The sequence below is a fragment of the Lepisma saccharinum genome, chromosome 13 (genome assembly GCF_977018435.1).
Source record: "Lepisma saccharinum chromosome 13, izLepSacc3.1, whole genome shotgun sequence".
NCBI classification, from domain to species: Eukaryota; Metazoa; Arthropoda; class Insecta; order Zygentoma; family Lepismatidae; genus Lepisma; species Lepisma saccharinum.
The window spans coordinates 15503389-15527354 of NC_139241.1; the positions used below are offsets into that span (position 1 = coordinate 15503389).

Consider the following 23966-nt stretch of genomic DNA (forward strand, 5'->3'; position numbering starts at 1 on the left):
TATTCTGAACAGATATTGGATATTCTAAGCCCTTCATTGCATCGTCAAAAAAGTGTTCATGGTGTTTGTAATAACTTATTCTTTCAGGATGCCTTAAAACTGGAAACAAAGCAGCTAAAATACACCACAAAAAGCATTTCCCATCATTATTTTCAATATTAACCACGGCTCTTTTGTTTTTAATATTGGCAGGTAATGGCAAATATGTAGATCCTTGTAATGGGCTGATTTCAGAAATATTAACATATAACTTGTGTGGAGAACCGCATAGGCTCCATCCAGACTCTTTTGCTGCAAATTCAGAGTGTTTAATGTTCAATTGATCTATTAAACTGCTTATTATTGTGTCTGAATTTGCATTTGAATATACAGGTACAGTTTCTGTTATGTGGGGCTGTGTAAATTTTGTGCCGTTTGGTTTCTTATATTGTGTAAACAATTTGAGGGACAACTTATAAGAGCCATTTTGTGCATTTAGAATTGCCTGCACATCAGGATTTACACTGCTCAAAAAATTCTTAATACCACATCTTGGCTTTGATACAAACCGATAATCTCTTAATTGGCTATTAAAACTGCTATGGATAGGTGGTGCATAGCGTGGCTGCTTTGCAGGTCCAGCATTAACAGGTGCTTCATGCTTTCTTTTCAGACCAGATGTAGATGGTTGTGGGGGCAATGTTGATGACTGTACAGAACAAGAGCCCACACGTCTATTGAAATATGCCTTGCTAAATATTTTATTGCATTTGGGACATATTTTAGTGGGAGTTCTGCATTTCCCTGGGTCACAATTCTTTTGGTGTCTGGCCCAATTAGGGCTGGATATATTCTTATTACACTGATTGCAATATTTTTGATTTGGCATTTTTGTTATTGGTTTATTATATATATTTCCTGGGCTTCAATACAAAACTTTATACTTAATAAAAATATCAGTTGGGTTCAGCTGTGTGCTTTGTATATTTCTTGTGTATATACTTAATATTAATATTATTAATTTTTATCCTCGGTTTATTATATAAAATTTTTTGGGTTTTAAATCAAAACTCTATGCTTAATATGACAGGTTGTAAAGCCAATGGCCTACAAGTGGAAAAAGAGAATAAATATTGATCTAAACTGACCTTCCACAAATGCCTGCACAGACATGCATGTCCTAGAAAAGCAATGACCTTACACTGTGTTATGTATTGATTTTTGTATAACAAGCTGGGACAGATATAAGCCTGACTCTAAATAAGAGTGGATTACAACAAACAAGCTAGATGTAACAAATATCAGATTTTTTATACAAAATATTGTTCAATATACCAGAAATTGAACAATAAGAAATATTTTATATTAAAACAAACAAGCCTGTAGTATGAGAAGCACTGTAACAACACATCTGTACTCCTCAGCCACTCTCATAATACTGGCTGATATGTAATGCAAAATCTCTTTATATACCCCTAAGCCAGTCCGAGAAGAAAAAAAACAAGAATTTCCCGTGAATTTTGTTTTTACAAGAATTTCCCGAGGGCTTTTTCACGGGAAATTCCGAGGGGGCATATTTTTCACGGGAATTTCCTGGCTGATGCAATTTTGCTTGCACGCAAAGCTTCAATACTCGGAAATTGCACGCAAAGCTTCAATACTCGGAAATTGCACACATTAATCAATATGAAACATGTAAACATATGATGTAAGAAATGAGAGGGTCACAGAGCAATTCTAGAGGGTCTCTGCACATTGCATTGTTTTAATATTAGATAAACAAATTGAACCTGGTATCCAATTGAACTTAAACCGGAAGTAAATATGTGTGGGTAGGTATGGGTTTTTGCCTTAATTTCAGGTGTATCCAAAAACAATATCAATTTTTAACAAGCTTATGTACAAAAATCTGGCTGATGCAACTTTTGTAAGTGTGGGCAAATCAATCTGAGAGGGCTCATCATTTGTACACTGTAGTTTCAGAGCATTTTTACAAAAATCTTGGATTAGACAGAGTTCCACACTTGGCCGATTGGGGCATATGCCCGATTTGCCATTGTTTTAAGTGTGGGCAAATCAATCTGAGGGGGCTCATCATTTGTTGTCCTTATAATACAGTCAATACAACTACTTTTCGACAATTGTAAATTAGAGAGAAAGAAATAAGTAAAAGGAATTTTGTGTTCCAAAATTTCCTATCATACGCTAACGACTCCTTTTTCACAATGTTACTTCCATACAGGTTTGGCAAATTTGTGTTCTTTTGTTTGTTTTAACATGCTTTTAATGTTGATTTGTCGAAAAGGATATATTTTTTTAAAAAAATAAAACTTTTAAACAAAATGCCAAGATGACATTTTTTTAAGAATAATGAAAAATAATGTATCTGTAGAACATCCAAGGATTGATTGTGTTCATATTACAAGCAAACGCTTGACTAACTTCTTAAAATACACATTTATGTTAGTCTTAAATCTCGCCTGTACGCTGTTCGAGAAGCTCCAACTAATCCACAGTTTCCAGGCCCCACTGAGTCCAAGTGGTAGCTTCTGATTAATTATCATCGTGAATGGATCTAAATTTTAAACATCTGCATAAATCATAGCCATGAATTTTAAACGTGGACCACGGTATTCATCACCATATGTGTGTTATTTGATGTACATTTTGAAAAACTGAGAAGATTCTAATGCACAATGAAGAGAATGATACTCATTTAAAGAAAACGCGTTGTTACAAAACACACAAATAATCACAAACTATCAAACGTCATGTATCAAAATGTGTTTTAAACAAATCTGAAAAGAAACATGTTTCAAACGCTTTGTTTAAACATTTGAAATAAACAAAGAAATATGTTTTAAACGGAGAAAACATATTGTTTAAAACACTTTGTTTTGATCATGCTAACTCTGTTTCCATACAATCCTCCCTGTGAAGTCATTTCCATGTTCGGCTTCGTTGTGAAATGACAAGAGCATTTGGAAATTTAGCAGCAAGCGCCCATACAGATCCTCCTGCCTGCAAATTTCAGAAGGTGAGAGATTATCAAGCTGAGCAAAAGCACACATTTCCACCTACAGTTTTCGTTGTGTTTGCTAATCGGGCTCAGTTTGTACCAAGCCTTTATAAAAAATAATATTAGACTCGTTTGTTGTTCCCCTCCACGGAAATCTTTAGTAAAAGGCGAAAGATTTTTGCGTATGAAGGGAAACCAGAGTTGTTTCCAGGCCACCAATTTTTCCTAGCCTATGTTGCAGTTCTATTCACTGCTCATGGGAACGTGTAGGTTCCGTAGGAAATTGCTGTTTTACTTGTTGAAACATAAAACCTCGTTTTGTGTGATTTTCGTTTCTTAAAACGAGAGAATAAGGATATAAATCCGTGCCGATTTCTAATTTGCGTCATGTGCACGGACCAACGTACACAAATGATAAACCGACAGCAAATTCTGCCATCTCTCGGCCACCATTTCAACTAGTGGGAACTTGTACTTTGGCAACAAATTCCATTTCACGAAGAATTTTCAGTTTATCTGTTCTCATATGCAACACGATTACACTTTCGGGTTTCTCCCACAGGCATGCTTAATAATGTTTCGTAAAGAAACCAAACCGAAGCAAGAAAGAAAATTACCGCAGTTATTTCGGTTGTGACGGGTCACTTTAATGTCATGCGATTCTTGCAGGTATATATGTAGTGATGGAATCTCGAAATTTAGTATAGATTGGGCAATAGCCATGAATATAAAACAAGATAGTTCCGTGGAAATTACTTAACGTAATAATTCTCGGCATCAAAGCAAGTTACATTTCGACAATTGTAAATTAGAGAGAAAGAAATAAGTAAAAGGAATTTTGTGTTCCAAAATTTCCTATCATACGCTAACGACTCTTTTTTCACAATGTTACTTCCATACAGGGTTGGCAAATTTGTGTTCTTTTGTTTGTTTTAACATGCTTTTAATGTTGATTTGTCGAAAAGGATATATTTTTTTTAAAAATAAAACTTTTAAACAAAATGCCAAGATGACATTTTTTTAAGAATAATGAAAAATAATGTATCTGTAGAACATCCAAGGATTGATTGTGTTCATATTACAAGCAAACGCTTGACTAACTTCTTAAAATACACATTTATGTTAGTCTTAAATCTCGCCTGTACGCTGTTCGAGAAGCTCCAACTAATCCACAGTTTCCAGGCCCCACTGAGTCCAAGCGGTAGCTTCTGATTAATTATCATCGTGAATGGATCTAAATCTTAAACATCTGCATAAATCATAGCCATGAATTTTAAACGTGGCCCACGGTATTCATCACCATATGTGTGTTATTTGATGTACATTTTGATCAACTGAGAAGATTCTAATGCACAATGAAGAGAATGATACTCATTTAAAGAAAACGCGTAGTTACAAAACACACAAATAATCACAAACTATCAAACGTCATGTATCAAAATGTGTTTTAAACAAATCTGAAAAGAAACATGTTTCAAACGCTTTGTTTAAACATTTGAAATAAACAAAGAAATATGTTTTAAACGGAGAAAACATATTGTTTAAAACACTTTGTTTTGATCATGCTAACTCTGTTTCCATACAATCCTCCCTGTGAAGTCATTTCCATGTTCGGCTTCGTTGTGAAATGACAAGAGCATTTGGAAATTTAGCAGCAAGCGCCCATACAGATCCTCCTGCCTGCAAATTTCAGAAGGTGAGAGATTATCAAGCTGAGCAAAAGCACACATTTCCACCTACAGTTTTCGTTGTGTTTGCTAATCGGGCTCAGTTTGTACCAAGCCTTTATAAAAAATAATATTAGACTCGTTTGTTGTTCCCCTCCACGGAAATCTTTAGTAAAAGGCGAAAGATTTTTGCGTATGAAGGGAAACCAGAGTTGTTTCCAGGCCACCAATTTTTCCTAGCCTATGTTGCAGTTCTATTCACTGCTCATGGGAACGTGTAGGTTCCGTAGGAAATTGCTGTTTTACTTGTTGAAACATAAAACCTCGTTTTGTGTGATTTTCGTTTCTTAAAACGAGAGAATAAGGATATAAATCCGTGCCGATTTCTAATTTGCGTCATGTGCACGGACCAACGTACACAAATGATAAACCGACAGCAAATTCTGCCATCTCTCGGCCACCATTTCAACTAGTGGGAACTTGTACTTTGGCAACAAATTCCATTTCACGAAGAATTTTCAGTTTACCTGTTCTCATATGCAACACGATTACACTTTCGGGTTTCTCCCACAGGCATGCTTAATAATGTTTCGTAAAGAAACCAAACCGAAGCAAGAAAGAAAATTACCGCAGTTATTTCGGTTGTGACGGGTCACTTTAATGTCATGTGATTCTTGCACGTATATATGTAGTGATGGAATCTCGAAATTTAGTATAGATTGGGCAATAGCCATGAATATAAAACAAGATAGTTCCGTGGAAATTACTTAACGTAATAATTCTCGGCATCAAAGCAAGTTACATTTCGACAATTGTAAATAAGAGAGAAAGAAATAAGTAAAAGGAATTTTGTGTTCCAAAATTTCCTATCATACGCTAACGACTATTTTTCACAATGTTACTTCCATACAGGGTTGGCAAATTTGTGTTCTTTTGTTTGTTTTAACATGCTTTCAATGTTGATTTGTCGAAAAGGATATATTTTTTTAAAAAAATAAAACTTTTAAACAAAATGCCAAGATGACATTTTTTTAAGAATAATGAAAAATAATGTATCTGTAGAACATCCAAGGATTGATTGTGTTCATATTACAAGCAAACGCTTGACTAACTTCTTAAAATACACATTTATGTTAGTCTTAAATCTCGCCTGTACGCTGTTCGAGAAGCTCCAACTAATCCACAGTTTCCAGGCCCCACTGAGTCCAAGCGGTAGCTTCTGATTAATTATCATCGTGAATGGATCTAAATCTTAAACATCTGCATAAATCATAGCCATGAATTTTAAACGTGGCCCACGGTATTCATCACCATATGTGTGTTATTTGATGTACATTTTGATCAACTGAGAAGATTCTAATGCACAATGAAGAGAATGATACTCATTTAAAGAAAACGCGTAGTTACAAAACACACAAATAATCACAAACTATCAAACGTCATGTATCAAAATGTGTTTTAAACAAATCTGAAAAGAAACATGTTTCAAACGCTTTGTTTAAACATTTGAAATAAACAAAGAAATATGTTTTAAACGGAGAAAACATATTGTTTAAAACACTTTGTTTTGATCATGCTAACTCTGTTTCCATACAATCCTCCCTGTGAAGTCATTTCCATGTTCGGCTTCGTTGTGAAATGACAAGAGCATTTGGAAATTTAGCAGCAAGCGCCCATACAGATCCTCCTGCCTGCAAATTTCAGAAGGTGAGAGATTATCAAGCTGAGCAAGAGCACACATTTCCACCTACAGTTTTCGTTGTGTTTGCTAATCGGGCTCAGTTTGTACCAAGCCTTTATAAAAAATAATATTAGATTCGTTTGTTGTTCCCCTCCACGGAAATCTTTAGTAAAAGGCGAAAGACTTTTGCGTATGAAGGGAAACCAGAGTTGTTTCCAGGCCACCAATTTTTCCTAGCCTATGTTGCAGTTCTATTCACTGCTCATGGGAACGTGTAGGTTCCGTAGGAAATTGCTGTTTTACTTGTTGAAACATAAAACCTCGTTTTGTGTGATTTTCGTTTCTTAAAACGAGAGAATAAGGATATAAATCCGTGCCGATTTCTAATTTGCGTCATGTGCACGGACCAACGTACACAAATGATAAACCGACAGCAAATTCTGCCATCTCTCGGCCACCATTTCAACTAGTGGGAACTTGTACTTTGGCAACAAATTCCATTTCACGAAGAATTTTCAGTTTATCTGTTCTCATATGCAACACGATTACACTTTCGGGTTTCTCCCACAGGCATGCTTAATAATGTTTCGTAAAGAAACCAAACCGAAGCAAGAAAGAAAATTACCGCAGTTATTTCGGTTGTGACGGGTCACTTTAATGTCATGCGATTCTTGCACGTATATATGTAGTGATGGAATCTCGAAATTTAGTATAGATTGGGCAATAGCCATGAATATAAAACAAGATAGTTCCGTGGAAATTACTTAACGTAATAATTCTCGGCATCAAAGCAAGTTACATTTCGACAATTGTAAATTAGAGAGAAAGAAATAAGTAAAAGGAATTTTGTGTTCCAAAATTTCCTATCATACGCTAACGACTCTTTTTTCACAATGTTACTTCCATACAGGGTTGGCAAATTTGTGTTCTTTTGTTTGTTTTAACATGCTTTTAATGTTGATTTGTCGAAAAGGATATATTTTTTTAAAAAATAAAACTTTTAAACAAAATGCCAAGATGACATTTTTTTAAGAATAATGAAAAATAATGCATCTGTAGAACATCCAAGGATTGATTGTGTTCATATTACAAGCAAACGCTTGACTAACTTCTTAAAATACACATTTATGTTAGTCTTAAATCTCGCCTGTACGCTGTTCGAGAAGCTCCAACTAATCCACAGTTTCCAGGCCCCACTGAGTCCAAGTGGTAGCTTCTGATTAATTATCATCGTGAATGGATCTAAATTTTAAACATCTGCATAAATCATAGCCATGAATTTTAAACGTAGCCCACGGTATTCATCACCATATGTGTGTTATTTGATGTACATTTTGAAAAACTGAGAAGATTCTAATGCACAATGAAGAGAATGATACTCATTTAAAGAAAACGCGTAGTTACAAAACACACAAATAATCACAAACTATCAAACGTCATGTATCAAAATGTGTTTTAAACAAATCTGAAAAGAAACATGTTTCAAACGCTTTGTTTAAACATTTGAAATAAACAAAGAAATATGTTTTAAACGGAGAAAACATATAGTTTAAAACACTTTGTTTTGAACATGCTAACTCTGTTTCCATACAATCCTCCCTGTGAAATGACAAGAGCATTTGGAAATTTAGCAGCAAGCGCCCATACAGATCCTCCTGCCTGCAAATCACAGAAGGTGAGAGATTATCAAGCTGAGCAAGAGCACACATTTCCACCTACAGTTTTCGTTGTGTTTGCTAATCGGGCTCAATTTGTACCAAGCCTTTAAAAAAATAATATTAGACTCGTTTGTTGTTCCCCTCCACGGAAATCTTTAGTAAAAGGCGAAAGATTTTTGCGTATGAAGGGAAACCAGAGTTCCACCAATTTTTCCTAGCCTATGTTGCAGTTCTATTCACTGCTCATGGGAACGTGTAGGTTCCGTAGGAAATTGCTGTTTTACTTGTTGAAACATAAAACCTCGTTTTGTGTGATTTTCGTTTCTTAAAACGAGAGAATAAGGATATAAATCCGTGCCGATTTCTAATTTGCGTCATGTGCACGGACCAACGTACACAAATGATAAACCGACAGCTAATTCTGCCATCTCTCGGCCACCATTTCAACTAGTGGGAACTTGTACTTTGGCAACAAATTCCATTTCACGAATAATTTTAAGTTTACCTGTTCTCATATGCAAGACTATTACACTTTCGGGTTTCTCCCACAGGCATGCTTAATAATGTTTCGTAAGGAAACCAAACCGAAGCAAGAAAGAAAATTACCGCAGTTATTTCAGTTGTGACGGGTCACTTTCATGTCATGCGATTCTTGCACGTATATATGTAGTGATGGAATCTCGAAATTTAGTATAGATTGGGCAATAGCCATGAATATAAAACAAGATAGTTCCGTGGAAATTACTTAACGTAATAATTCTCGGCATCAAAGCAAGTTACATTTCGACAATTGTGAATGAGAGAGAAAGAAATAAGTAAAAGGAATTTTGTGTTCCAAAATTTCCTATCATACGCTAACGACTTCTTTTTCACAATGTTACTTCCATACAGGGTTGGCAAATTTGTGTTCTTTTGTTTGTTTTAACATGCTTTTAATGTTGATTTGTCGAAAAGGATATATTTTTTTTAAAAAATAAAACTTTTAAACAAAATGCCAAGATGACATTTTTTTAAGAATAATGAAAAATAATGTATCTGTAGAACATCCAAGGATTGATTGTGTTCATATTACAAGCAAACGCTTGACTAACTTCTTAAAATACACATTTATGTTAGTCTTAAATCTCGCCTGTACGCTGTTCGAGAAGCTCCAACTAATCCACAGTTTCCAGGCCCCACTGAGTCCAAGTGGTAGCTTCTGATTAATTATCATCGTGAATGGATCTAAATTTTAAACATCTGCATAAATCATAGCCATGAATTTTAAACGTAGCCCACGGTATTCATCACCATATGTGTGTTATTTGATGTACATTTTGAAAAACTGAGAAGATTCTAATCCACAATGAAGAGAATGATACTCATTTAAAGAAAACGCGTTGTTACAAAACACACAAATAATCACAAACTATCAAACGTCATGTATCAAAATGTGTTTTAAACAAATCTGAAAAGAAACATGTTTCAAACGCTTTGTTTAAACATTTGAAATAAACAAAGAAATATGTTTTAAACGGAGAAAACATATTGTTTAAAACACTTTGTTTTGATCATGCTAACTCTGTTTCCATACAATCCTCCCTGTGAAGTCATTTCCATGTTCGGCTTCGTTGTGAAATGACAAGAGCATTTGGAAATTTAGCAGCAAGCGCCCATACAGATCCTCCTGCCTGCAAATTTCAGAAGGTGAGAGATTATCAAGCTGAGCAAAAGCACACATTTCCACCTACAGTTTTCGTTGTGTTTGCTAATCGGGCTCAGTTTGTACCAAGCCTTTATAAAAAATAATATTAGACTCGTTTGTTGTTCCCCTCCACGGAAATCTTTAGTAAAAGGCGAAAGATTTTTGCGTATGAAGGGAAACCAGAGTTGTTTCCAGGCCACCAATTTTTCCTAGCCTATGTTGCAGTTCTATTCACTGCTCATGGGAACGTGTAGGTTCCGTAGGAAATTGCTGTTTTACTTGTTGAAACATAAAACCTCGTTTTGTGTGATTTTCGTTTCTTAAAACGAGAGAATAAGGATATAAATCCGTGCCGATTTCTAATTTGCGTCATGTGCACGGACCAACGTACACAAATGATAAACCGACAGCAAATTCTGCCATCTCTCGGCCACCATTTCAACTAGTGGGAACTTGTACTTTGGCAACAAATTCCATTTCACGAAGAATTTTCAGTTTATCTGTTCTCATATGCAACACGATTACACTTTCGGGTTTCTCCCACAGGCATGCTTAATAATGTTTCGTAAAGAAACCAAACCGAAGCAAGAAAGAAAATTACCGCAGTTATTTCGGTAGTGACGGGTCACTTAAATGTCATGTGATTCTTGCACGTATATATGTAGTGATGGAATCTCGAAATTTAGTATAGATTGGGCAATAGCCATGAATATAAAACAAGATAGTTCCGTGGAAATTACTTAACGTAATAATTCTCGGCATCAAAGCAAGTTACATTTCGACAATTGTAAATAAGAGAGAAAGAAATAAGTAAAAGGAATTTTGTGTTCCAAAATTTCCTATCATACGCTAACGACTCTTTTTTCACAATGTTACTTCCATACAGGGTTGGCAAATTTGTGTTCTTTAGTTTGTTTTAACATGCTTTTAATGTTGATTTGTCGAAAAGGATATATGTTTTTTTTTAAAAAATAAAACTTTTAAACAAAATGCCAAGATGACATTTTTTTAAGAATAATGAAAAATAATGTATCTGTAGAACATCCAAGGATTGATTGTGTTCATATTACAAGCAAACGCTTGACTAACTTCTTAAAATACACATTTATGTTAGTCTTGAATCTCGGCTGTACGCTGTTCCAGAAGCTCCAACTAATCCACAGTTTCCAGGCCCCACTGAGTCCAAGTGGTAGCTTCTGATTAATTATCATCGTGAATGGATCTAAATCTTAAACATCTGCATAAATCATAGCCATAATTTTAAAAGTGGCCCACGGTATTCATCACCATATGTGTGTTATTTGATGTACATTTTGAACCACTGAGCAGATTCTAATGCACAATGAAGAGAATGATACTCATTTAAAGAAAACGCGTAGTTACAAAACACACAAATAATCACAAACTATCAAACGTCATGTATCAAAATGTGTTTTAAACAAATCTGAAAAGAAACATGTTTCAAACGCTTTGTTTAAACATTTGAAATAAACAAAGAAATATGTTTTAAACGGAGAAAACATATAGTTTAAAACACTTTGTTTTGAACATGCTAACTCTGTTTCCATACAATCCTCCCTGTGAAATGACAAGAGCATTTGGAAATTTAGCAGCAAGCGCCCATACAGATCCTCCTGCCTGCAAATCACAGAAGGTGAGAGATTATCAAGCTGAGCAAGAGCACACATTTCCACCTACAGTTTTCGTTGTGTTTGCTAATCGGGCTCAATTTGTACCAAGCCTTTAAAAAAATAATATTAGACTCGTTTGTTGTTCCCCTCCACGGAAATCTTTAGTAAAAGGCGAAAGATTTTTGCGTATGAAGGGAAACCAGAGTTCCACCAATTTTTCCTAGCCTATGTTGCAGTTCTATTCACTGCTCATGGGAACGTGTAGGTTCCGTAGGAAATTGCTGTTTTACTTGTTGAAACATAAAACCTCGTTTTGTGTGATTTTCGTTTCTTAAAACGAGAGAATAAGGATATAAATCCGTGCCGATTTCTAATTTGCGTCATGTGCACGGACCAACGTACACAAATGATAAACCGACAGCAAATTCTGCCATCTCTCGGCCACCATTTCAACTAGTGGGAACTTGTACTTTGGCAACAAATTCCATTTCACGAAGAATTTTCAGTTTACCTGTTCTCATATGCAAGACTATTACACTTTCGGGTTTCTCCCACAGGCATGCTTAATAATGTTTCGTAAAGAAACCAAACCGAAGCAAGAAAGAAAATTACCGCAGTTATTTCAGTTGTGACGGGTCACTTTCATGTCATGCGATTCTTGCACGTATATATGTAGTGATGGAATCTCGAAATTTAGTATAGATTGGGCAATAGCCATGAATATAAAACAAGATAGTTCCGTGAAAATTACTTAACGTAATAATTCTCGGCATCAAAGCAAGTTACATTTCGACAATTGTGAATGAGAGAGAAAGAAATAAGTAAAAGGAATTTTGTGTTCCAAAATTTCCTATCATACGCTGACGACTTCTTTTTCACAATGTTACTTCCATACAGGGTTGGCAAATTTGTGTTCTTTTGTTTGTTTTAACATGCTTTTAATGTTGATTTGTCGAAAAGGATATATTTTTTTTAAAAAATAAAACTTTTAAACAAAATGCCAAGATGACATTTTTTTAAGAATAATGAAAAATAATGTATCTGTAGAACATCCAAGGATTGATTGTGTTCATATTACAAGCAAACGCTTGACTAACTTCTTAAAATACACATTTATGTTAGTCTTAAATCTCGCCTGTACGCTGTTCGAGAAGCTCCAACTAATCCACAGTTTCCAGGCCCCACTGAGTCCAAGTGGTAGCTTCTGATTAATTATTATCGTGAATGGATCTAAATCTTAAACATCTGCATAAATCATAGCCATGAATTTTAAACGTGGGCCACGGTATTCATCACCATATGTGTGTTATTTGATGTACATTTTGAACAACTGAGAAGATTCTAATGCACAATAAAGAGAATGATACTCATTTAAAGAAAACGCGTAGTTACAAAACACACAAATAATCACAAACTATCAAACGTCATGTATCAAAATGTGTTTTAAACAAATCTGAAAAGAAACATGTTTCAAACGCTTTGTTTAAACATTTGAAATAAACAAAGAAATATGTTTTAAACGGAGAAAACATATAGTTTAAAACACTTTGTTTTGATCATGATAACTCTGTTTCCATACAATCCTCCCTGTGAAGTCATTTCCATGTTCGGTTTCGTTGTGAAATGACAAGAGCATTTGGAAATTTAGCAGCAAGCGCCCATACAGATCCTCCTGCCTGCAAATTTCAGAAGGTGAGAGATTATCAAGCTGAGCAAGAGCACACATTTCCACCTACAGTTTTCGTTGTGTTTGCTAATCGGGCTCAGTTTGTACCAAGCCTTTATAAAAAATAATATTAGATTCGTTTGTTGTTCCCCTCCACGGAAATCTTTAGTAAAAGGCGAAAGATTTTTGCGTATGAAGGGAAACCAGAGTTGTTTCCAGGCCACCAATTTTTCCTAGCCTATGTTGCAGTTCTATTCACTGCTCATGGGAACGTGTAGGTTCCGTAGGAAATTGCTGTTTTACTTGTTGAAACATAAAACCTCGTTTTGTGTGATTTTCGTTTCTTAAAACGAGAGAATAAGGATATAAATCCGTGCCGATTTCTAATTTGCGTCATGTGCACGGACCAACGTACACAAATGATAAACCGACAGCAAATTCTGCCATCTCTCGGCCACCATTTCAACTAGTGGGAACTTGTACTTTGACAACAAATTCCATTTCACGAAGAATTTTCAGTTTATCTGTTCTCATATGCAACACGATTACACTTTCGGGTTTCTCCCACAGGCATGCTTAATAATGTTTCGTAAAGAAACCAAACCGAAGCAAGAAAGAAAATTACCGCAGTTATTTCGGTTGTGACGGGTCACTTTCATGTCATGCGATTCTTGCACGTATATATGTAGTGATGGAATCTCGAAATTTAGTATAGATTGGGCAATAGCCATGAATATAAAACAAGATAGTTCCGTGGAAATTACTTAACGTAATAATTCTCGGCATCAAAGCAAGTTACATTTCGACAATTGTAAATTAGAGAGAAAGAAATAAGTAAAAGGAAGTTTGTGTTCCAAAATTTCCTATCATACGCTAACGACTCTTTTTTCACAATGTTACTTCCATACAGGGTTGGCAAATTTGTGTTCTTTTGTTTGTTTTAACATGCTTTTAATGTTGATTTGTCGAAAAGGATATATTTTTTTAAAAAATAAAACTTTTAAACAAAATGCCAAGATGACATTTTTTTAAGAATATTGAAAAATAATGCATCTGTAGAACATCCAAGGATTGATTGTGTTCATATTACAAGCAAACGCTTGACTAACTTCTTAAAATACACATTTATGTTAGTCTTAAATCTCGCCTGTACGCTGTTCGAGAAGCTCCAACTAATCCACAGTTTCCAGGCCCCACTGAGTCCAAGTGGTAGCTTCTGATTTATTATCATCGTGAATGGATCTAAATTTTAAACATCTGCATAAATCATAGCCATGAATTTTAAACTTGGCCCACGGTATTCATCACCATATGTGTGTTATTTGATGTACATTTTGAAAAACTGAGAAGATTCTAATGCACAATGAAGAGAATGATACTCATTTAAAGAAAACGCGTTGTTACAAAACACACAAATAATCACAAACTATCAAACGTCATGTATCAAAATGTGTTTTAAACAAATCTGAAAAGAAACATGTTTCAAACGCTTTGTTTAAACATTTGAAATAAACAAAGAAATATGTTTTAAACGGAGAAAACATATTGTTTAAAACACTTTGTTTTGATCATGCTAACTCTGTTTCCATACAATCCTCCCTGTGAAGTCATTTCCATGTTCGGCTTCGTTGTGAAATGACAAGAGCATTTGGAAATTTAGCAGCAAGCGCCCATACAGATCCTCCTGCCTGCAAATTTCAGAAGGTGAGAGATTATCAAGCTGAGCAAAAGCACACATTTCCACCTACAGTTTTCGTTGTGTTTGCTAATCGGGCTCAGTTTGTACCAAGCCTTTATAAAAAATAATATTAGACTCGTTTGTTGTTCCCCTCCACGGGAATCTTTAGTAAAAGGCGAAAGATTTTTGCGTATGAAGGGAAACCAGAGTTGTTTCCAGGCTTTTTTTTTTTTTTTTTTTTTTTCCGTTCATCCGTTTAGAGGGTTATGTCCCTCTCTTCGGTACGTGCTGATACTTTTAAATATATAATAATAATAATAGATAGGCTAAGTGCACTTTTTCTATTTTTGGGATTATGAAATGAACACTAACCTGGTCTTGAAATGACCTTGGATTTTCATTGCTATATTATATAACACCCTACTTTCATTCTTATGTTAGTAAATAAATACCCTTTCTTGTAGTTTGATTATTAGTTGCAATATGAAGGGTATAAATGTGGTCGTAATTGTGGTGGATGATGAATGGTGTATAGTTCATAATCAGGATGTCTGGGCCCGATGGTCAGAGTATACAGAGTTAAAAGATGTTGTAATGGAGTATACAATCTGTACGGGTAGCAGTCGTGTATTGCATCTTCACGGATTGTGTGAACCAACGGTGGGTGTTCTTTGTTCATCCTGTTATTTATATATTCTTTTCGCAATGCCTCTAGGTGAAGTGTTATATGTGGAAAACTTATTCGTGTATATAAGAGTCGAGTTGGGCTTGGTAGTTTGATTCTGTATGCCAGTCGACATGCATGTCTCTCTATGATTTGTAGTCGTTCATAGAACGAGTCCTCTGCTGAGAGCCATGCTGTGTGTCCATACGTAAGTACGGGCCGAAGAAAGGCCAGATAGGTATTTAGGAGGATGTTTGCTCGAAGTCCCCAATTCGTGCCGACAAGTCTCTTCATCAGCTGTAGTCTGTTTTTGGCTTTCTTTTTGATGTTCTGCAGGTGTGGTGTCCATGTTAGTTTTGTGTCAAATATGACACCAAGGTATTTGACGCTGTTGGTAGGTATTATGCGTGTGCCACGGATCTTAAGATCTAACAGACTTGGATTTCTTTGTATCCGTGAGCGACATCCTGTAGGAAGAAATATTATGGCTTGAGTTTTTGCGCTATTGATGGTGAGTCTCCAAGTGTCGCACCATCGTTGAAATACATTAATAGCTGGTTGCATAATGCGATTTATTGCTTGAATTGTAGAACCACAAGCCAGTAGAGCTGTATCATCAGCGTATTGGTATGTTGACACCTGAGAGAATGTTGGCATATCTGCGACATAAAGTAAGTAGAGCAGTGGAGATAAAACCGATCCTTGCGGTACTCCGGCGTTCAAGAAGATAGGGTGAGACATATTGTTATTTATTGTTACATATGCCATTCGGTTGGTAAGAAAGTTGAAAATTAAACGAATGTAACAGAGAGGAAGGCGAAACTTATGCAGTTTATATATGAGGCCGGTGTGCCACACTTTATCGAATGCCTTTTCAAGATCGAATAGTATTAAACAAGAGGGTTTAGATGTATTGTACTGGTTGTAGATTCGATTTGAGAGTCTTAGTAGGTTATCCAAGACGCTAAAGTGTGGCCTAAATCCGGCTTGGTGGATCGGGAGAAAATTATTTGACGATAAGTGAGAGTGTAATCGGCGGACTAAAATTTTTTCAAGGATTTTGCTGAGTATTGATGTTAGTTGTATAGGTCTATAGCATTTTGGATCTGTACGATCTTTATCAGGTTTCGGAAACATGAGTACTTTCGACACTTTCCATTCGACAGGGTAATATCCAGTGCGAAGGATTAAGTTGTATATCAAGGCGAGAAATGACAACATTGCTAGTGGAGCTTTCTTTATCAAAACATATGTTATGGAATCAAACCCTGGGGCAGTGTTTCTTTTGTTTCGGACTGCGTTTGTTATATCATCTGTGGTAATTAAAGTAGTAAGAGGGTGATTTGCGTTGGTAGCATGATGAGGGCTGGGTTGCAGTTGTCTATTTTCAGGATGTACCTTCCTTGTTATTTGAGATTCTAATCTGCTATTAGGAGCAAGTGGAAGCGGAGGAGTAAATGTGTCTTGGAGAATTTGTGCAAATTCATTTGCCTTTTCGTAATCATTTGTAAGAGCTTGTTGTTGTGAGAGAAGAGGATACGTAGTACTTGTATGTTTTCCTGTAAGCATATGAAATCGTTTCCAGAATTTGCTAGGATGGCTTTCAGCATCAAGGTAATTGCAAGTGTCGATCCACTGACGTTGTTTGTGTGCCTTTATGTAGTTATGGACAGTTCTTATCCATTGACGGTGAACTCGCAGACATTCAGGATTCCTTGTTTGTACGTATTCCCGATAGGCACGACGTGATGCAGTCACTAGATGAAGGTATTTAGGTGGTAGTTTAGGTTTAAAACTGTTCACAGTTATCTGTGGTATATGTGTACTTGCTGCTTGTTTGACTTCTGTCGTGATGTTTTCTACAGCCTTATCTAGCTCGTTAGAGTTCGTTGGAGGGGTGAAATTTTGAAAGACAGTGGAGAGATCTTCTCGATAACCTTCCCAATTTGCTCTGTTATAATCATAGATCCGCTTTGGAGGAACCTGTTTGTGTTGAGTATAGTGGTGCACTGGTAGAGTTATTTTAATTGGTGCATGATCACTTCCTATCGGTGCTAGGACTTCTATGTTAATTTTGTCAGCTAAGGAAGGTGATACAAAAACTACATCGGGGGTTGTGTTACTCTCTGGACGAGTTGCAGATGGTAAATCTTGAAATATACCTGTAGTATTGTTATCGATGGTAGTGTGGAAAGCTGTTCGTTCTGCATTTGTTCGGCTATGTATATTAATATCAGCTAGTATGAAGTAGTGACGGTATGTAGAAGCGATATAAAGAAAGAAGTCCGTAGGTAGAGGGCTAGTGGGTCGTATATATACAGTAGCCAATGTCACATTTATACTTTTGAGATAAAGTGTAGCAATTGAATATTCTTGGTATGGAAATTGAGGTGGTAATATATTTGTTCTATAGGGAAATTTTGGCTTGATCCCCAGGGCTACTCCACCACATAATCGTTGCGCCGTTGTAGGACCAGGTGTATGTAGCAAGGAATACCTGGGTATGTAAAGGGGTGTGGCTTTGGGGATACGGGTTTCATTCAGTGCAAAGAAATGAATGTCTTCTTCCAGGAGAAGTTCCTGGAATATAGCTTTATGTTTCGGTAGAGAACGGATGTTCATAAATAGGAAATTATAATGTATATATCCCGCCATAATTGTATGAATAACAGTTAGGTTTCTAAACTTCAGTTTCCAGTGGTACAATTTGAAAATGTACATGTGGACCAGAATATGTAGCGAACAGGTGGACTCGAAAAAGAGTCTTAGCTGTCTGTACTATCTGTTGTAATATATGTTGGCGTAGAAATGGGTGGATATTTTGGAGGGTTAATGTTTGAAATCTAAGTAGATCTTCAACAGTCACTGGTTGTTTCAGAGAGTTCTGTGGTGGAGTTGTAGTATCCATAGTTCTTAATGGTACAGTTAGGTCAGGGCGTGAGGCTTCGGGGTTTGGGCGTGCCGCACAACGGTAACTATATGAGGGATGATCCTGTTTGCACGTGTTACATTTGGGTGGTGCATTCAGATTTGTGCACTCTTTAGTCGTGTGTTGGCCAGAACAATAGCCACAGATAGGTGTTTCGGGGCAATTTGCCGTAGTGTGGGCGTTGTATTTCTGGCAGCGTTCACATCGTAACGGAAGAGGTGCCCTTGAATGCGATGGTTCAACCCTGTGTCGTTGGCGATATATATAAGCCCCTTCATGAAGTAAGCGATCGATTGTGCTGGAACAGTCTGTTATTACTCGCATCAGGTAAGTTGGTCCGTTGTTGTTTTGGATTCGAACGCATTTTATAACTTCATGCCCTTCCAAACGTAGTTCTTCTAATACTTCTTGGTCAGCGAGTTCTGGATCTACGCCTTTAATAACGACTGACATATGAGGTGGTTTGTTTGGGGGTGGTGATTGTTTGGCAGTTTTGGGTGTCAGTTGGGATAGAGCAGCCTGTGGTCCAAAAATTTCGAACGAAACTTTGTTTCTCAAGGTGGATAGAAATTGCGGATCTCTGGATTTGATAATGATGCCATTTCTGGTGAATATAATTTGTTCTACTTGTGCTCGGGGGAGGTATTTTTGTAACTGTTGAAGGAGCAACTTAGGAGTTCTGTACTTGGGGTCGTAATTTTGTAGTAGGAAGTTGCAGACAGTGGGATTTTCTTCAGTTCGGTCATCAATTTGTATGGTATCTCTGGGATTTAACTTTGGATTGCGTGTTTGTTCTTGATATTTTTGTTTCTTTTGTAGTTGAAGAGGAGATCGAGAGCGATCCCTGGGTGTTTTTGAATCGGCTGAAGTGCTTCTTGAGTTGCCTCGGTCTTGTTTTTGGATTATCCTGCCTCGAGAGTTTGCACCCCCAACTTGTTGGGGGAGCCCTTTATGCATGGTGAGCGAAGGGAGGCAACCTAGTAATCCTTTTCGAAGACGAAACAATTAGGAGACAGAGTTATTTCAGGTGTTACAAAAATAAGCAAAGTACAAGGTGCGCAAACGTGGATTGTAGCACAGTTCGCTTCTAGTTAAGCAGAGTACAAAGTGCTGCAAACGTGGATTGTAGCACAGTTCGCTTCCAGTTAAGCAGAGTACAAAGTGCTGCAAACGTGGATTGTAGCACAGTTCGCTTCCAGTTAAGCAGAATACAAAGTGCTGTAAACGTGGATTGCAGCACAGTTCGCGATGCACAATCAAGGCTTCAGTTGTCACCGTTAGGTTTCCACCTTGATTCTCGGGGATTGGGCCTCCCCGGATGCCATGATGTTTCCATGCCACCAAATTTTCCTAGCCTATGTTGCAGTTCTATTCACTGCTCATGGGAACGTGTAGGTTCCGTAGGAAATTGCTGTTTTACTTGTTGAAACATAAAACCTCGTTTTGTGTGATTTTCGTTTCTTAAAACGAGAGAATAAGGATATAAATCCGTGCCGATTTCTAATTTGCGTCATGTGCACGGACCAACGTACACAAATGATAAACCGACAGCAAATTCTGCCATCTCTCGGCCACCATTTCAACTAGTGGGAACTTGTACTTTGGCAACAAATTCCATTTCACGAAGAATTTTCAGTTTATCTGTTCTCATATGCAACACGATTACACTTTCGGGTTTCTCCCACAGGCATGCTTAATAATGTTTCGTAAAGAAACCAAACCGAAGCAAGAAAGAAAATTACCGCAGTTATTTCGGTAGTGACGGGTCACTTAAATGTCATGTGATTCTTGCACGTATATATGTAGTGATGGAATCTCGAAATTTAGTATAGATTGGGCAATAGCCATGAATATAAAACAAGATAGTTCCGTGGAAATTACTTAACGTAATAATTCTCGGCATCAAAGCAAGTTACATTTCGACAATTGTAAATAAGAGAGAAAGAAATAAGTAAAAGGAATTTTGTGTTCCAAAATTTCCTATCATACGCTAACGACTCTTTTTTCACAATGTTACTTCCATACAGGGTTGGCAAATTTGTGTTCTTTAGTTTGTTTTAACATGCTTTTAATGTTGATTTGTCGAAAAGGATATATGTTTTTTTTTAAAAAATAAAACTTTTAAACAAAATGCCAAGATGACATTTTTTTAAGAATAATGAAAAATAATGTATCTGTAGAACATCCAAGGATTGATTGTGTTCATATTACAAGCAAACGCTTGACTAACTTCTTAAAATACACATTTATGTTAGTCTTGAATCTCGGCTGTACGCTGTTCCAGAAGCTCCAACTAATCCACAGTTTCCAGGCCCCACTGAGTCCAAGTGGTAGCTTCTGATTAATTATCATCGTGAATGGATCTAAATCTTAAACATCTGCATAAATCATAGCCATAATTTTAAAAGTGGCCCACGGTATTCATCACCATATGTGTGTTATTTGATGTACATTTTGAACCACTGAGCAGATTCTAATGCACAATGAAGAGAATGATACTCATTTAAAGAAAACGCGTAGTTACAAAACACACAAATAATCACAAACTATCAAACGTCATGTATCAAAATGTGTTTTAAACAAATCTGAAAAGAAACATGTTTCAAACGCTTTGTTTAAACATTTGAAATAAACAAAGAAATATGTTTTAAACGGAGAAAACATATAGTTTAAAACACTTTGTTTTGAACATGCTAACTCTGTTTCCATACAATCCTCCCTGTGAAATGACAAGAGCATTTGGAAATTTAGCAGCAAGCGCCCATACAGATCCTCCTGCCTGCAAATCACAGAAGGTGAGAGATTATCAAGCTGAGCAAGAGCACACATTTCCACCTACAGTTTTCGTTGTGTTTGCTAATCGGGCTCAATTTGTACCAAGCCTTTAAAAAAATAATATTAGACTCGTTTGTTGTTCCCCTCCACAGAAATCTTTAGTAAAAGGCGAAAGATTTTTGCGTATGAAGGGAAACCAGAGTTCCACCAATTTTTCCTAGCCTATGTTGCAGTTCTATTCACTGCTCATGGGAACGTGTAGGTTCCGTAGGAAATTGCTGTTTTACTTGTTGAAACATAAAACCTCGTTTTGTGTGATTTTCGTTTCTTAAAACGAGAGAATAAGGATATAAATCCGTGCCGATTTCTAATTTGCGTCATGTGCACGGACCAACGTACACAAATGATAAACCGACAGCAAATTCTGCCATCTCTCGGCCACCATTTCAACTAGTGGGAACTTGTACTTTGGCAACAAATTCCATTTCACGAAGAATTTTCAGTTTACCTGTTCTCATATGCAAGACTATTACACTTTCGGGTTTCTCCCACAGGCATGCTTAATAATGTTTCGTAAAGAAACCAAACCGAAGCAAGAAAGAAAATTACCGCAGTTATTTCAGTTGTGACGGGTCACTTTCATGTCATGCGATTCTTGCACGTATATATGTAGTGATGGAATCTCGAAATTTAGTATAGATTGGGCAATAGCCATGAATATAAAACAAGATAGTTCCGTGGAAATTACTTAACGTAATAATTCTCGGCATCAAAGCAAGTTACATTTCGACAATTGTGAATGAGAGAGAAAGAAATAAGTAAAAGGAATTTTGTGTTCCAAAATTTCCTATCATACGCTAACGACTTCTTTTTCACAATGTTACTTCCATACAGGGTTGGCAAATTTGTGTTCTTTTGTTTGTTTTAACATGCTTTTAATGTTGATTTGTCGAAAAGGATATATTTTTTTTAAAAAATAAAACTTTTAAACAAAATGCCAAGATGACATTTTTTTAAGAATAATGAAAAATAATGTATCTGTAGAACATCCAAGGATTGATTGTGTTCATATTACAAGCAAACGCTTGACTAACTTCTTAAAATACACATTTATGTTAGTCTTAAATCTCGCCTGTACGCTGTTCGAGAAGCTCCAACTAATCCACAGTTTCCAGGCCCCACTGAGTCCAAGTGGTAGCTTCTGATTAATTATTATCGTGAATGGATCTAAATCTTAAACATCTGCATAAATCATAGCCATGAATTTTAAACGTGGGCCACGGTATTCATCACCATATGTGTGTTATTTGATGTACATTTTGAACAACTGAGAAGATTCTAATGCACAATAAAGAGAATGATACTCATTTAAAGAAAACGCGTAGTTACAAAACACACAAATAATCACAAACTATCAAACGTCATGTATCAAAATGTGTTTTAAACAAATCTGAAAAGAAACATGTTTCAAACGCTTTGTTTAAACATTTGAAATAAACAAAGAAATATGTTTTAAACGGAGAAAACATATAGTTTAAAACACTTTGTTTTGAACATGCTAACTCTGTTTCCATACAATCCTCCCTGTGAAATGACAAGAGCATTTGGAAATTTAGCAGCAAGCGCCCATACAGATCCTCCTGCCTGCAAATCACAGAAGGTGAGAGATTATCAAGCTGAGCAAGAGCACACATTTCCACCTACAGTTTTCGTTGTGTTTGCTAATCGGGCTCAATTTGTACCAAGCCTTTAAAAAAATAATATTAGACTCGTTTGTTGTTCCCCTCCACGGAAATCTTTAGTAAAAGGCGAAAGATTTTTGCGTATGAAGGGAAACCAGAGTTCCACCAATTTTTCCTAGCCTATGTTGCAGTTCTATTCACTGCTCATGGGAACGTGTAGGTTCCGTAGGAAATTGCTGTTTTACTTGTTGAAACATAAAACCTCGTTTTGTGTGATTTTCGTTTCTTAAAACGAGAGAATAAGGATATAAATCCGTGCCGATTTCTAATTTGCGTCATGTGCACGGACCAACGTACACAAATGATAAACCGACAGCAAATTCTGCCATCTCTCGGCCACCATTTCAACTAGTGGGAACTTGTACTTTGGCAACAAATTCCATTTCACGAAGAATTTTCAGTTTACCTGTTCTCATATGCAAGACTATTACACTTTCGGGTTTCTCCCACAGGCATGCTTAATAATGTTTCGTAAAGAAACCAAACCGAAGCAAGAAAGAAAATTACCGCAGTTATTTCAGTTGTGACGGGTCACTTTCATGTCATGCGATTCTTGCACGTATATATGTAGTGATGGAATCTCGAAATTTAGTATAGATTGGGCAATAGCCATGAATATAAAACAAGATAGTTCCGTGAAAATTACTTAACGTAATAATTCTCGGCATCAAAGCAAGTTACATTTCGACAATTGTGAATGAGAGAGAAAGAAATAAGTAAAAGGAATTTTGTGTTCCAAAATTTCCTATCATACGCTGACGACTTCTTTTTCACAATGTTACTTCCATACAGGGTTGGCAAATTTGTGTTCTTTTGTTTGTTTTAACATGCTTTTAATGTTGATTTGTCGAAAAGGATATATTTTTTTTAAAAAATAAAACTTTTAAACAAAATGCCAAGATGACATTTTTTTAAGAATAATGAAAAATAATGTATCTGTAGAACATCCAAGGATTGATTGTGTTCATATTACAAGCAAACGCTTGACTAACTTCTTAAAATACACATTTATGTTAGTCTTAAATCTCGCCTGTACGCTGTTCGAGAAGCTCCAACTAATCCACAGTTTCCAGGCCCCACTGAGTCCAAGTGGTAGCTTCTGATTAATTATTATCGTGAATGGATCTAAATCTTAAACATCTGCATAAATCATAGCCATGAATTTTAAACGTGGGCCACGGTATTCATCACCA

General features: G+C 36.3%; 10 non-coding genes across 10 annotated transcripts; all 10 read right to left on the minus strand.

The window, feature by feature from the left end:
* Positions 1–3084: 3084 nt before the first annotated feature.
* Positions 3085–3202, minus strand: LOC145997538 (U5 spliceosomal RNA). The gene has a single exon (XR_014442941.1). It is a non-coding gene; the product is annotated as a U5 spliceosomal RNA (small nuclear RNA).
* A 1560-nt stretch (positions 3203–4762) lies between these two features.
* Positions 4763–4880, minus strand: LOC145997539 (U5 spliceosomal RNA). Its single transcript, XR_014442942.1, has one exon. It is a non-coding gene; the product is annotated as a U5 spliceosomal RNA (small nuclear RNA).
* Positions 4881–6440: 1560 nt separating this feature from the next.
* Positions 6441–6558, minus strand: LOC145997801 (U5 spliceosomal RNA). The gene has a single exon (XR_014443192.1). It is a non-coding gene; the product is annotated as a U5 spliceosomal RNA (small nuclear RNA).
* A 1530-nt stretch (positions 6559–8088) lies between these two features.
* Positions 8089–8206, minus strand: LOC145997919 (U5 spliceosomal RNA). The gene has a single exon (XR_014443302.1). It is a non-coding gene; the product is annotated as a U5 spliceosomal RNA (small nuclear RNA).
* Positions 8207–9758: 1552 nt separating this feature from the next.
* LOC145997540 (U5 spliceosomal RNA) lies at positions 9759–9876 on the minus strand. Its single transcript, XR_014442943.1, has one exon. It is a non-coding gene; the product is annotated as a U5 spliceosomal RNA (small nuclear RNA).
* A 1533-nt stretch (positions 9877–11409) lies between these two features.
* On the minus strand, positions 11410–11527 carry LOC145997507 (U5 spliceosomal RNA). The gene has a single exon (XR_014442911.1). It is a non-coding gene; the product is annotated as a U5 spliceosomal RNA (small nuclear RNA).
* Positions 11528–13079: 1552 nt separating this feature from the next.
* On the minus strand, positions 13080–13197 carry LOC145997721 (U5 spliceosomal RNA). The gene has a single exon (XR_014443117.1). It is a non-coding gene; the product is annotated as a U5 spliceosomal RNA (small nuclear RNA).
* A 1560-nt stretch (positions 13198–14757) lies between these two features.
* On the minus strand, positions 14758–14875 carry LOC145997730 (U5 spliceosomal RNA). The gene has a single exon (XR_014443126.1). It is a non-coding gene; the product is annotated as a U5 spliceosomal RNA (small nuclear RNA).
* Positions 14876–21118: 6243 nt separating this feature from the next.
* Positions 21119–21236, minus strand: LOC145997642 (U5 spliceosomal RNA). Its single transcript, XR_014443040.1, has one exon. It is a non-coding gene; the product is annotated as a U5 spliceosomal RNA (small nuclear RNA).
* Positions 21237–22758: 1522 nt separating this feature from the next.
* Positions 22759–22876, minus strand: LOC145997519 (U5 spliceosomal RNA). The gene has a single exon (XR_014442922.1). It is a non-coding gene; the product is annotated as a U5 spliceosomal RNA (small nuclear RNA).
* Positions 22877–23966: the final 1090 nt, after the last annotated feature.